Source organism: Miscanthus floridulus, chromosome 10 (assembly GCF_019320115.1).
Source record: "Miscanthus floridulus cultivar M001 chromosome 10, ASM1932011v1, whole genome shotgun sequence".
In the NCBI taxonomy this organism is placed as follows: domain Eukaryota; kingdom Viridiplantae; phylum Streptophyta; class Magnoliopsida; order Poales; family Poaceae; genus Miscanthus; species Miscanthus floridulus.
Genome location: NC_089589.1, coordinates 25,415,676 through 25,429,053, shown reverse-complemented (window position 1 = coordinate 25,429,053; position 13,378 = coordinate 25,415,676). Strand labels below are relative to the sequence as shown.

At 43.1% G+C, this 13,378-nt stretch overlaps 1 protein-coding gene across 5 annotated transcripts in view; it reads left to right on the top strand.

Annotated features, from left to right (window-relative positions):
* The first annotated feature begins 7,611 nt into the window (after positions 1-7,611).
* LOC136486388 (uncharacterized) overlaps positions 7,612-13,378 on the top strand; it is a 60,873-nt gene continuing 55,106 nt past the window's right edge. For 3 of the 5 annotated variants that reach the window (XM_066483269.1, XM_066483268.1, XM_066483265.1), the window contains exons 1-2: positions 7,612-7,718; positions 7,958-8,143. The gene's annotated coding sequence lies outside the window, so the exon portion shown is untranslated. Of the gene's footprint in view, positions 7,719-7,760; positions 7,813-7,957; positions 8,144-13,378 lie in introns of those variants that run through there. The other 2 variants (XM_066483267.1, XM_066483266.1) reach the window with 2 other exon arrangements.

Below are 13,378 nucleotides of genomic sequence, written 5' to 3'. Positions count from 1 at the left end.
GGGGATGCTCTTGAAGCTGTCGAGATCAACACTACTAGAGCAACGGGCGGCACCAGCGCCGCACACCCCAACGGCCAACGGCACAGGCGAGCAGCCACGCGAGCCAATCCCGGTCGAGCACGCGCCCGACTTCGTACGAACGAAGCCATGGCTGAAAGTACTGTTGACTGATTTGGTATAAGAGAAAAATACTGTTCGTTGGCTGAAAAAGTACGGCCTATAAGTCAAACGAACCCAAACGAACAGGGCGCTTGTTTTCTCTTTCAGCGCGGGCCCCATGCGGCCCCCATCTTTGTCTGTATCGGTCAACAGGAGCAGACGAGCGCAAGCACAGAAAAGAAACGGCAACCAGCTGCATGCACCTGCCTATTTCTGGCGTGCGGCCCCACACGAGAAAACCAGTAGCGCCTAGCTCTGTCACGGTCAAAGGGACGAGCGGCTCACAGCTCTCCCTCCGTTCCTTGCATGTGAGCATGCACGAAGTTTCCACGAGGCTTCCCAACACGCCTGCAAGCGCCCCTCTGCCCGCCGTGCGCCACTCCTGGGTTCGGCCCACTCAATAAGGCGGCTTCCCAGCTGGGCTTAGTCGACGGGCCGGCCCAGCGGCCAGAAGATGCGCGCCAACCAGGCCGTTCTGGCCCACGCGCAAAGCAGCAGCCCCAGCAGCTCCGAACCAGCAGACAGAAGAGCACCTTCTGTGAATTCCAGCACCTCTTTTTAAGCCAAATCAAGTGCTAACTTTACCAAAATATTCCAAAATAAATTAGACACTTAAGTTAGCTTTTAACAAATATTTTTCATAGGCTTTCTCATGCATCTCACCACGTCACTGAACGCTAAGTATATGCAAATAAGATTCACACTCAGTGGCACTAGATAACCATTGCAATTAAAAATTTCCCCTCTTCATAGTACGGTTATCTATCCTAAATCCACTTACACCCTATATGGTGTCTTGAGTGGCAAAATAAAATAGTCATTTCAAAAATACCTTTGCCTTGAGCCTATTTTATTTTTCTCTTTCTTCTTTTCCAAATCGGAGCACTTGATATCATCTTTTGGTCACCTCCATCACCATGATCATCATCTAGCTCAACCTATCTTTGCATTTTACTCATGGCAAAGGTCAGCATACTTAGGTTTAATCAATTATCCAAAACTAAACTTAGGCTTTCACACGTTCCGTGCCCATGGCCAGATTTACCATAACATATGATTATTTGGTAAAGAGGATGGTGTCGAAAAGAGACACCTCGAGCTTTATTTTTACGACGACGATCCGTCGCTCGAGCATCGGATAGTGCTATGAGCAATGCGTCCAAGAAGATAGAGAAGTTATAGTGCAAATGGGTTTGCGAAAAAAACATTGCAGATGACATAGATGAGTAACTAACTCAGAGCCACTGTTGCTTGCAATAATAATATCTATGATTTAGCTATTTCTATATATTGCTGATGGTGAATCTTGCCACAACACTCAAGTGGATATCTTATTCTACAGTATATGTCTGCGTGGAATAGACCTAAAGCCACACATATTTATACGGTGAGTATAACATACTTTGTTTTAAGGTTTTGTGGGAGATTTTTCAAGACATGCAGGATTACCCATGTGACAGGCACTAATATTTCCATATATACTCGAACCTGTGTATAGGATGGTATGGAGATTCGAGTCATGCGACGGAACTTATTTGTGGATTTATTGACGTACGAAAGAAATAGATATCGGAGATTTCTTTCTGCCGGTGTAAAACATTATCTTAGCCGCATCACGGAGGGGTCTATACGTAGAGTTTGTGAGCCTGCGACGCCGCGCTCTCCGTGACTGTGTTAATTTCACAAACTTTGCTTTTTGGATTAAATATCACTTTAATGTTGATATTTAATTTTTACAGTATTGTTATCTTATTGTGTGATTCATGTGTTTTTAATATAAATTGTTAGCTATCTCGTAGCAACACACGGATACACTACCTAGTATACCTAAATTCATGGTTTGGTTTTGGATGGAGATTAGTTGGATCCACGCAAAACGCTATTCTCCTCTTCTTTTTAAACCCTTTTTCCGCAATACTGGTACGTTCCTATCGCCCTCAACTCGGTGGCCTGTACTGATAAAAAGAAAACTCGGTGGCCTGTATCCGCCCATATATTTCTGAAACGAGACGCACCATATAAATAAATAGATATATTTGTGTTTGGTTATGTTGACGGATCATATCTGGAATCTAGCTAGCGACGACTTGACCTGAGCAGGACGAAGCCTGGTGGCAAGATCATTGGTGGATGAAGATAATTAGTTTGTACAAAACAAAATTTAATCCAATCATGTATCATGTACCTGTCGCAGCTCTTCCTATCTTGGTTTTTAAGTAGACATTTTTTTCTTGTGTAACAAACTATTTCCTTATCTCAACTCTTAACTGCAATTCCAACTTTTTTTTGCACTGCATGGCGTCTTATAATGCCATAGAAACCATCCATTGAGAGTGTCCTGGCAGAGTTATATGAGGTCAATAAGCGTTTCATTATATATTAAAAAAAACTTCTCGGACTCGTAGCAGTAACGTTTCGTTCGGAAAGCAACTGCACGTACACAAGTAGTATGTGTGAATGCTAGCTGTCTAGCAACTGATACATTTGTTTTCTTATAGGGTCGAGAAATTTCAATGGAACCCAAATGCATGGATGCATACTACTGTGTGCATCACCAATCCGAAGGCGTAAACCACAGACTCGTGGGCTGCCTGCTTGTGGACCACTAGACCCTATGCATCACCAAGTCTTGCCGGTCGTCTCACGCAAACACCTCGCTCGCTCGCTCGCCCGCCAGTACAACCAGTGTGAAAGCAAAACAAGCAAGAAGACAGCAGGCTTTCGTTGATGTCGAACTCAGATGGCTCTATATACACCCTATCGTATACGTTGCAGCTATATATATGACAATCCTAAGGCATGTTAGAAAATGACCTTTTGCTTATATTTCTAAAAAAAATTGTGTTTGGTTGTTGCATTGACCGACAGGGACGCTAGCGACTCAGGCCAGCATGGGCTTTGACATCGGTGATAAACTGGCTGGCGCCATGCATGTACCGCTTGTCTGTGCGGGACAGATGCATCCACTCTCGATCCATCTCTGCACAAAAAATACTGAGACAGTAATTACAAAGAATTAATAAGAAATCGAGCTTCATGAACAACAATTGTAGCTCGAAAGTAACATTTTTGGAAAACGTTATTGTACACTAATTATTGAAAGATTGACATTGGTAGCTCCGGCCCTGTAAATTGAAAATCGTAGTAAAAAACAATTATCGCACAATATTGAAGAACAGCTATTCTACTCTACTTCTAAGAACTAATTATAGCATCACATACTAACAATGTTGATCTTGACCACCATGGAATAATTAGCTAGGAATTTAAATATGTTCATAGACACCAACCTTTTGGATGATGGATTCACCATAATTTGAGCCTTGCACAAATGTCCAATTGAAAAAGTGCTCTCTAGAATGGAGAAAGAACTAGAATGAGAATCAAGCAATGTAGCCATCAAAACGAAGCTAATCAAGCAACAAAATCAAAGGAATAGATGTTTGTTACTAACCTTAAAGCAAAAAGATCAAGCCATTCTTCAAAATTCAAGCACTAGCTTCATGGTGAAGAGCAGCCGCAACAATGGAGGGAAGGGTCCAAACGTGCACCTCTGTTCTCGGGATGGAAGAGAGCAGGAAGGACAGGATGGCTGCAGCTTTTTTGTGTTGTAGGCTTATCACCGTCGGTTCTTGGCTAGAACCGACAGTGATAGTGCCCAATCACTGTCGGCTCTTGGCTTAAACCGGCAGTGATGAGTGCCCGCCAAAACACTGTCGGTTCAAGCCACGAACCGGCAGTGATGTGGTCCTTCACTGCCCGTTTTAGCCTAGCACCAATCATTTTTTCATTTTCAAGCTCATAACCGGTAGTGAAGGTACATCACTGCCGGTTCTCACAAATCCGGCAGTGATGATGCCGGCAGTGATGTGCAAATCTGACGTAGTGATAGCTTGGGTAGCTGAGCCACATGCGGAGGAGAGGGCGTCCAAACGTTCAGCTGCTCTAGAAGCAACAGTGACTTGTGTCTGCTGACCAGCCGAAAGTGGAGCAGACCAGCCGAGAGTGGAGCCGAATGTATAGTAGCAAACATGCCCGTACGTACTTGCCACATGATAGAGGCTTATAACCCATTCTAAACCACACAACAACAGCAGTATATTCTCTCATCAAATCTACTCCATCCGTCCAAAATGAAATGCAGTTATCATTTTAAAAGCAGCGGTATAGTGTAAATCAGTAAATGTGACAGCAAACCAAGCAAAAAGATACCGGGCTCAGATATGTATATTCTTTGGCTTCGATATGATCCAAGTGGATGCCGATGGTCCGATAGATTTAGTTGATCCGGCGGCCTTGATGCAAACATGCCTAAATGCAGAATCCTAAAATGATCAAAATTGTTTGCATTGTGCAAAATAGGATTTAGCAATATGCAATCCTTATATTAACAGATCAATTAGTAGTTGTAGAGATTTGACAATTTGATCTCTGAATGTTTGGCCCATGAGAAAAAACATAGTGCTACCGATTGTACTTTCTGGTTTTTATATTTGACTATGCACTGGATGGTCTAAGAATACGAAATGACTTTGTGATCAAACTATTTGCATACAACGGAAATTCAACACAAATTTTAAATCCTAAAGAAGTGCTAGCTATCTTTCGCGTATCATTCATAGACATGAAGTGATACAATAGGTTCTTACATTATGAACAATATGAAGTTGACGTTTTGGTTTCACATCAAAATTTGGACTTATATTTTAACTATCTATCTTTTTTGAAGACTTATGCAATATTGATGTTCCAAACATCACGATTGCAGTATCAACTTTAGGTAACAGTATAACACACGCTCATTCCTGTTGCAACGCACGGGCATTTACCTAGTGTACAAATACTTTTGCTTTCTTCTTAGCGTAACAAATTTCAATGAAGGACCCAAATGCTTGTTGTGTGTATCTTAACAGAACTGATGTTGCCAGTCAACGAAGTTGTTCTAATACTACCTCACTGGAGGTCGCCTGGAGCCGCGAGGAGAACGCCTCGCACAACCTCACTGCAGGACGACGCTCTTCGGGACGACTCTAAGAGGAAGCTAACTACCTGAGCTCGATGTGCGCATGGTTAATTGGAAAGATGTGGAGTGTGTAAGGCCAATTGCTTGGGCGACGCCGGTCGGAACTTATGGCGGCCGGTGATGGCGAAAACTTGAATTGACGCCCCGACATCGTACTACCGCAACAGTGACGGGTTAGGCATGAAGCTGTACTCTCATCCGTCCTCCAAACGTGTGCGGTAACAAGGATAGGCCAGCTCAATGGTTTGGCCTTGGAGCGGCACGGCCGGCCGGCGACCTTCCAGACGACGTGACGGAAAACTTGGCGTGGCCTCGCGTGCAAACGTGAAAGTGAGGACAAGCCCACACGCGTGCGACCGAAACGTCAATGGAAGCAGTAGCCGCGCGGCAGCGCCGGACGTAACGCAACGCGACCGGGGTACAGCTCGACGCGACAGCGAGCAGCGGGCTCGGGCGGATGGAGGCGGCAGAGCAGCTAGGCCCGCGGGATCCCAGCGTGCGCGCGTGGGTGCGCGAGTCGCACGCAAGGCACGGCAACAGCGGTGCGGTCTGGGCAGCGGTGCGTGATGCGTGCGACGACGCCGATCTCGACCGCACGTATTTCATCGTCGCCTACGAAGTTCGTGCTACAAACTTTACTAAAGTTCCGCATATGCGTTCCATAGCACTTCTGTTCAATAAAAATTCATTTAGAACCCTAAGTAATACAACGTGACATGCAATGTAACGTCCATTTCGCGTTTCAAATGAACGTTTCAAGTTCCATATATTGATTTATACCCTATATTACATACATGTACACACAAGTAAAATGTTTCATGCAGTGTTTTAGAAAAAACTGTACCGTGTAACACCGAGGGTGTTACAGCTATCTCGTAGCAACGTACGGACACACTACCTAGTATACCTAAATTCATGGTTTGGTTTTGGATGGAGATTAGTTGGATCCACGCAAAATGCTATTCTCCTCTTCTTTTAAACCCTTTCCGCAATACTGGTACGTTCCTATCGCCCTCAACTCGGTGGCCTGTATCCGCCCATATATTTCTGAAACGAGACGCACCATATAAATAAATAGATATATTTGTGTTTGGTTATGTTGACGGATCATATCTGGAATCTAGCTAGCGACGACTTGACCTGAGCAGGACGAAGCCTGGTGGCAAGATCATTGGTGGAAGAAGATAAGTTTGTACGAAACAAAATTTAATCCAATCATGTATCATGTACCTGTCGCAGCTCTTCCTATCTTGGTTTTTAAGTAGACATTTTTTCTTGTGTAACAAACTATTTCCTTGTCTCTACTCTTAACTGCAATTCCAACTTTTTTTTGCACTGCATGGCGTCTTATAATGCCATAGAAACCATCCATTGAGAGTGTCCTGGCAGAGTTATATGAGGTCAATAAGCGTTTCATTATATATTAAAGAAAACTTCTCGGACTCGTAGCAGTAACGTTTCGTTTGGAAAGCAACTGCACGTACACAAGTAGTATGTGTGAATGCTAGCTGTCTAGCAACTGATACATTTGTTTTCTTATAGGGTTGCCTGCTTGTGGACGACTAGACCCTATGCATCACCAAGTCTTGCCGGTCGTCTCACGCAAACACCTCGCTCGCTCGCTCGCCCGCCAGTACAACCAGTGTGAAAGCAAAACAAGCAAGAAGACAGCAGGCTTTCGCTGATGTCTAACTCAGATGGCTCTATATATATTCCCTGTCCTATATGTTGCAGCTCTATATATCACAATCCTAAGGCTTGGTACGTAGAAACTGACCTTTTGCATGTGTATCTCCAGCTAGCCGAGACCAATCAGGCAATCCTCAGCTTAGAAAAACCTATATCACCTCATCAAAAAGTTGGAAAAAAGAAAATATACAAAAGTGATCGACAGTCTTTGTTTTTCTCTGATACTGTAATAAGGCTAATCCATTATATAATGGATGCATATTAATGGCCATTCTTTGAACGGCACATTTCATATGGAATCTTAAAAGTTGTATTAAGCTGAAGAACCTCGGCATCTTGACGGCGCACTGGTCAATGAAATGTTTTTTTTTAAACGAATCGATTAAATAATTTAGCACCACGCCATTCTTGGTGAGCGGTGCAAGTATAATGCAATCTACTGCCTCTGTCCGTGAATCAATATATTTTTAGAGTTGTCTTAAGTCAAACTTTTTAAACTTTGACCGAGTTTCTAGAAAAAACATTAAGATTTATGGTATTAAATTAGTATAATTAGATTTATCATAGAATATATTTTTATAAGGTGTTCATTTTATTTCATAGATGTTGTTGTTTTTTCTATAAAGTTAGTCAAACTTACCATAGATTCTAGAAATTGATTTATTTGGAGACGGAGGGAGTAGTTTTATTATAGCGTGAGATCAGCACCTCAACAAGTGGGCTCGATGGGTACATGCCTAGCCAATCCATCTATTTAGTTCGATGAGTTCATGCCTTGACCAACTGCGTCAACGCCCGTGTCTTCTTTGGGAGGCAGCAGCTTTGCAGCAGCCCCTCCATCTTCCAGGTTAGTGATCCAACGGTTTTACTCCTAATTTTTTACCATCCTACTAGTTAAGAAGCTCTTGTGCATGCTCAATTCTTCAACTCAACTCCTAAGGGTCTGTTTATTTGAGCTGCAGCTTTTAGTTCAAAAGCTGGTTTTCTAGCTTTTGATATTATTTCTTACTATTGGCCTTTTGCTATTAGCTTTTATAATAATTTTTTAGCTTCTCAGATGAGCAAGAGATGTACTCCTCTGTGTAGGTTTAACAAATTAATCCAAGATCTGAACTTCAAGCCATCATGGATACAGCTTTTCGTTCCTAGTTCCATCATCCTTTATAACCTGGTCGTGTGGTGGATAGACTGCTGATCCTTTGGGAGGTGAAGGCGAGAAGCCGTCTCTTCTTTGGGAGGCAGCAGCTTTGCAGCAACCCCTCCATCTTCCAGGTTAGTGCTCTTGTGCTCCCTCACTAAAATTTAGTATAAATCCCAAAGCAGCTGTGTCTTAATTCATTAGATTAGTAGTATTCAGTTTACTTATGGGTTAGATCTGGACCTTTATGAAACTCTTTTTTTTTTGCAAATTTAAACCCTTGCAATCATGGCCATGGGCAGCGCTACTAGCTGCAAATTGATAGACTCCTAAGTTACACCAATAGAGAAAAGTTCTTGTTCATAAGGCCCGTGTAATGCTGCCTGTTGGAGAACGCTCAACCAACCGCGACGACCGCGCCCACGATCTCAGCTGTGTGCACACGTAGTAGGGATGAAAACGGTACGGATATTTTTCGACCATATTCGAAACCGAATCCGTTTAGAGGGGTTCAGATCTGTCCGTATCCGAGTCCGAATATCCAACATCCGATACCGTATCCGTATCCGAATACTCAAATCGCATATTTATGATGTCGATATCCAATCGTATCCTATCCGACATAGTTGACACTATCCGTATTCGAATCCGAATCCGGACAGAAATATGAAAACAAATGTAATATCGGTGATATCCGTCCGTATCCGATCCGTTTTCATCATAACACGTAGCCTAGCCACGACGCTCGCTCCGCTCCCTTGAGCAGTTAGCCAGCGCATTGCAGCGATGTAAATCGTACATATGTAACACACCACTGATCAATACAGATTGTGTTGGATCCTTCCTTCTCTACACTGCCTATGCGCTGGCATATATTCTGAGTTTCGTTTTATTCGTTTTTTCGTGATCCGAATCCTTCTTCTTTTTTGAGAACATTTTGTGATTGGCTTGCTTGCTTCTTGAGTCCTTGTGAGCCATATCCACTTTCCTCATTCATCTGGGCTAGTCCAGCCTGCATCTGCATGGGCCATCCTATGTAATCGTCAAACTATGGGCCAGCCTATGTTTGTGATGACTTCATTTTTGCATCGTCAATTTCATTCGTGGGCCACTCATTTGTGGGCATTGGACAATGCCAACCCAATCATATCCCTAAATTCATGGTTTAGTTTGGACCACCACGTGGGATTAGTTGGATCACCAGAGTTTGGATCTGCAGTACTCGTATGTTCCTACCGCCCTCGTAACTCGGTGACCTGTTCGGCCGATGCTCATACGATCGTATCGATCGTGGATTATTACTGCTGACTGGTTTGGTACGAAAGAAAAATATTATTCTGGCTTATAATCCACGATTATTTACGACCAAGCGAATAGGCCGGTTACGACCACGAGCACCAATAATTGTGCTTTTAAAGTACACACTGTGCCTCTGTAGGAGCAGCTATGCAAGTGGGCTATAGTTATCCAAAATAACAAGTGGACCAATCATCAAGGAAAAAAAAACAAATGGTGCGATAGGTACATGTAATGTGTGACACCAGCTATATATACAAGACCAATTTGCTTATATTATATGCATTAAAACTAAAACAATTTTCTTCTGAATATTAGTAGAGTCCGTTGACCAACTGTGTCAACGACGCAGCAGCTTTGCACCAGCCCTCCACCTTCCACTCCAGCAATATAATGCCTAAAACTACCCTGTTGAACTACATATGCGATGTAACTATGCTATAAATATGATTCTGGTTGGAGTGTATATTGTCATGTGATGTATATTGCCTTTGTCTATATGTGATGAAATGTTGTTTCGATATTGTCTTAGATCTGAAAACTGGAGAAGTAAAATATACAAATTTCTGAATTTTGTAAAATATATACATAGCACGTAAGGTTGCTTAAATTAACAGCACCTGCTAACCAAATTAGGCTGTTGGTTAAGTCAATTGCCTATGGAAAAGAATTTAATAGTATGACTTTTTCTATACTCAAATTCGAAATAGAAATTTAAACTAAGCCTTCGATGGTCAATACGCCACAACAATTTGAATTGTGTGTGGGGGCTTCCTTATATTGTCATGCACCCACATATGCTTATAATATGTCTATATCTCACAAATATAATTATATCCTTCATTGTTCAAACATCAATGTGCTAAAACCTACTAGGAGCCTAGATGCACTTTCAACCATGCGCTCCTCAAAAATTTGATCGTCCCACACACCCGAGCCGAAGTTGTGGCATGGCCCAACTCGTGCACGCTCACGGCTCGGCTAGGCTAGGCAGCACGTGCACGCGTGTGGTGCGCCCTTAAACTTTGTGATAGGAACACACATAGTTAGCCTATTTAAGCTGAGTCAATTTAGTCGAGATCCCATATGAGACTGACTATATTGCACTATAACATTTAACATGAGGTAAGCTTTATTTGATTTCGTTGAATTAAAAATGGACCAAGCCTAAATAAAATCCAACGATATCAAGCTTGCCTGCAAATGAGTCGTTATCCCAACGATTCCAGTTAAGCGTTGGATGAGCTCAGCACGATATGATGTAGTAGCTCCCAATGACATCGAACACATGTGCTTGGACTGTATATGCATCAATGAGCCAAGTTCTCGCATGTAATTAAACAGACTAGAAGATGTTAGACCAACATGCACCCACCTAGATTGCCGCATTAAATTGGACAAATTACAAGAAATTAGACTAACATACACCCACCTGATAGTTGTTGTATTGTGAGTGCAATTTACTCCGCTAGAAATATCAGGAGCACTGCTGGACTGGAGGAGGGATCACGCCTACCAAGGATGACGTCAAAATACGAACAATATTTTTCTCTCATAATAAATCAGCCAACAGTACTTTCAGCCATGACTTATCAGCCAAACGAACGAGACGAGAGTCGATCAGAATCAAGAGCCCAGAAGATGCACCAGAAGTTGTCCCCCTCGTGTTCAATGATCAGGGTCGGATATGCACCTACTACTAGACGTCGTCCACTACGCCGTACGTGCATACAGGATATATACCGCTTCGCCAAATTATCTTATGTTGTCACAAAATAATCCATGTCGATCTGGCACTGGCCTATCGTCGTTATGGTGCGTGGCCTGGAACACTTTTTTCTACTTTATTATAAATAAACTAGCAAATATGTCCGTACGTTGCAACGGGAATCAGACTTCATATATCATCGCTAGACACGAATTGTTAGATCTTATTTCTCTTATTCAAAACAAAGAAATATTTTAAATAGTTTAAGACAAAAAAAACTGAGAAGCCAATAGAGTTAATGAACAGGTAGGAAAAGATCGATCCAAGTGGGTGATGGAACCAGTAGAAAAATAAAGATCAGCAGATGAAGGAACCGGTAAAAAACAATAGCCGGACTCAGGAAAAACAAACCAAATGGAAACTGACTCCCTGGATAATATATGCATGAACCAAATGCCGTCAATTTTGTTCAGTGCAATGTAAATACTTAATTGACTATTTGTGCGCACGAATCTAGCTATGTTCAAAGAAATCTTATTTTGAAGAAAAACAAATCTTACTTAGAACTAGGAAACACATCTTTATGTTCTTATATAACACTAATGCAAAGATGAGTAGATGGCACAATAAAGATGGACTCCTCCAACAGACCAACACCACCAGCAGCGCTCCACACTTCAACAGCAGGCCAGCAGTTTGCGTTCAAAAAAACAAGAAAAAAAAAACAGAGCAGGCCAGCAGAGGCTCCGCACGGTTCAGAGACTTCAGAACCACATGGTGGGGGGCTCCCACTCCACCAGTCCAACTCTCATCTCGTTCTCATGCTGTTTCCAACGAGAGACCTAAATCCAAAATAGATCTTCAACAGAATATCTATAGCCTCAAACAGAGTATCTATATGGAAGACTCATTTTGGATGTCAGAAGAGGTATAACCTAAATCTGAGTATCCTCTTTTCTGGAGACCCATTTGCAGAAAGGGTTGTCTTTTGGGTCTGGGCTCTGTTCGCTTGAACTTATCAGCCGTACCGTTTCAGCCAGAAAACTATGTTTTTCTCTCACAACAAATCAGCCATACAAATTAGCCGAAGCTAAAATAAGTCCTACCGAACAGAGCCTTATTATTAGAGAAGACCAAAAATGTGTATTGAATCCTTTGCCTGTAATGCTACCCAAACGTGGAATGAGTCTTTTATTTTAGGTAACGGTTGTTGGAGACAGTCTTATCCGCCCATCCCTTTGACTGTTTCTATCCAGCACAAGCACCGAGCAAATACGGGCAAAGGTGGATCCCATGCGAGCGTGGCAGCCGGCGAACGTTCACACGGGATGCCTCGGAGTCGCTGGGCCTGGGGACCTCTCAGCATCTCGCTCCGTGATGATGGAAAAGGCCCATCCATGGCCTCCTAGCAACCGTCGAGGCCATCGATCGAATCCATGTGCGAGAAGAGGTCAGGTGTTGTTTGAGATGTTCTGATTGTCATCAAGGAGCACATGGACGAGGACACGCTTCTTCTCGAGGTTGGGTTCGGCGAGGTGTTCTGAGGTCTCATTGGTTCATTGTCTCTGCGCTGCACATCGTGCCTCGCCGGCGAAGTCAACGTGGCTCATCCCACCTGAGCTTGTGCGGAGGGTGGCAGCCGTCGTGTCTAAGGCGAGGTGGTGGAACCCACCAGTGTGGGACGCGGCGAGGCGGCACGGCGCAACACCGGCAAGAGCCGCGGGTAGCATCGCGGCCGCGCTAGTCGATAACGAGTAGGCCCGGCTGCGAACTTTTTTTATTTGGTCCGATTTTGGTCTGGTGGCATCGAGATTTTGTTCCATAGTGTCTCGATCTAATTCTATTTGGTATTTATCTTGCCTTTCTCGTTTAGGTCTCGAACTATATATCGATTTGTTCTATGCTTGTGACTTCTGTTCCTCTCCACATCGCCAAGACTCCTGATCTGTCTCACACCATCTGACAGTGTTTATTTTGGGCTTCGATCAGGTTTCGGAGATTGGTTGAGAGTTTTTTTTTTGGGATTGTATGCGAACTTTGTTGTTGTGGTGTCTTGCGGCCTCTGTTAGAGGTTGGACGTGTGTTCTGACTTTGCTCTGGTTGTTACGGATCCGGTTCTGACTCTAGTTGGTTTTGGAATGAGGGTGCGCAACTGTGAACGAATATTGATTAAAGTGGTGTTAAGCTAGACGAAAATTATTGCGCTAGAAATTTTGCCTCTTTAGTATCAGATATAGATAAATCATGTCGTCCAGATGTGATGCGTGTGACCATTTGAGCTACTGCTTGATTTCATCCTGTAAACCCAACAGAACCGCTATCATGAAACTATATATATGCAAATGTAAACACTATTTGTTTCAGC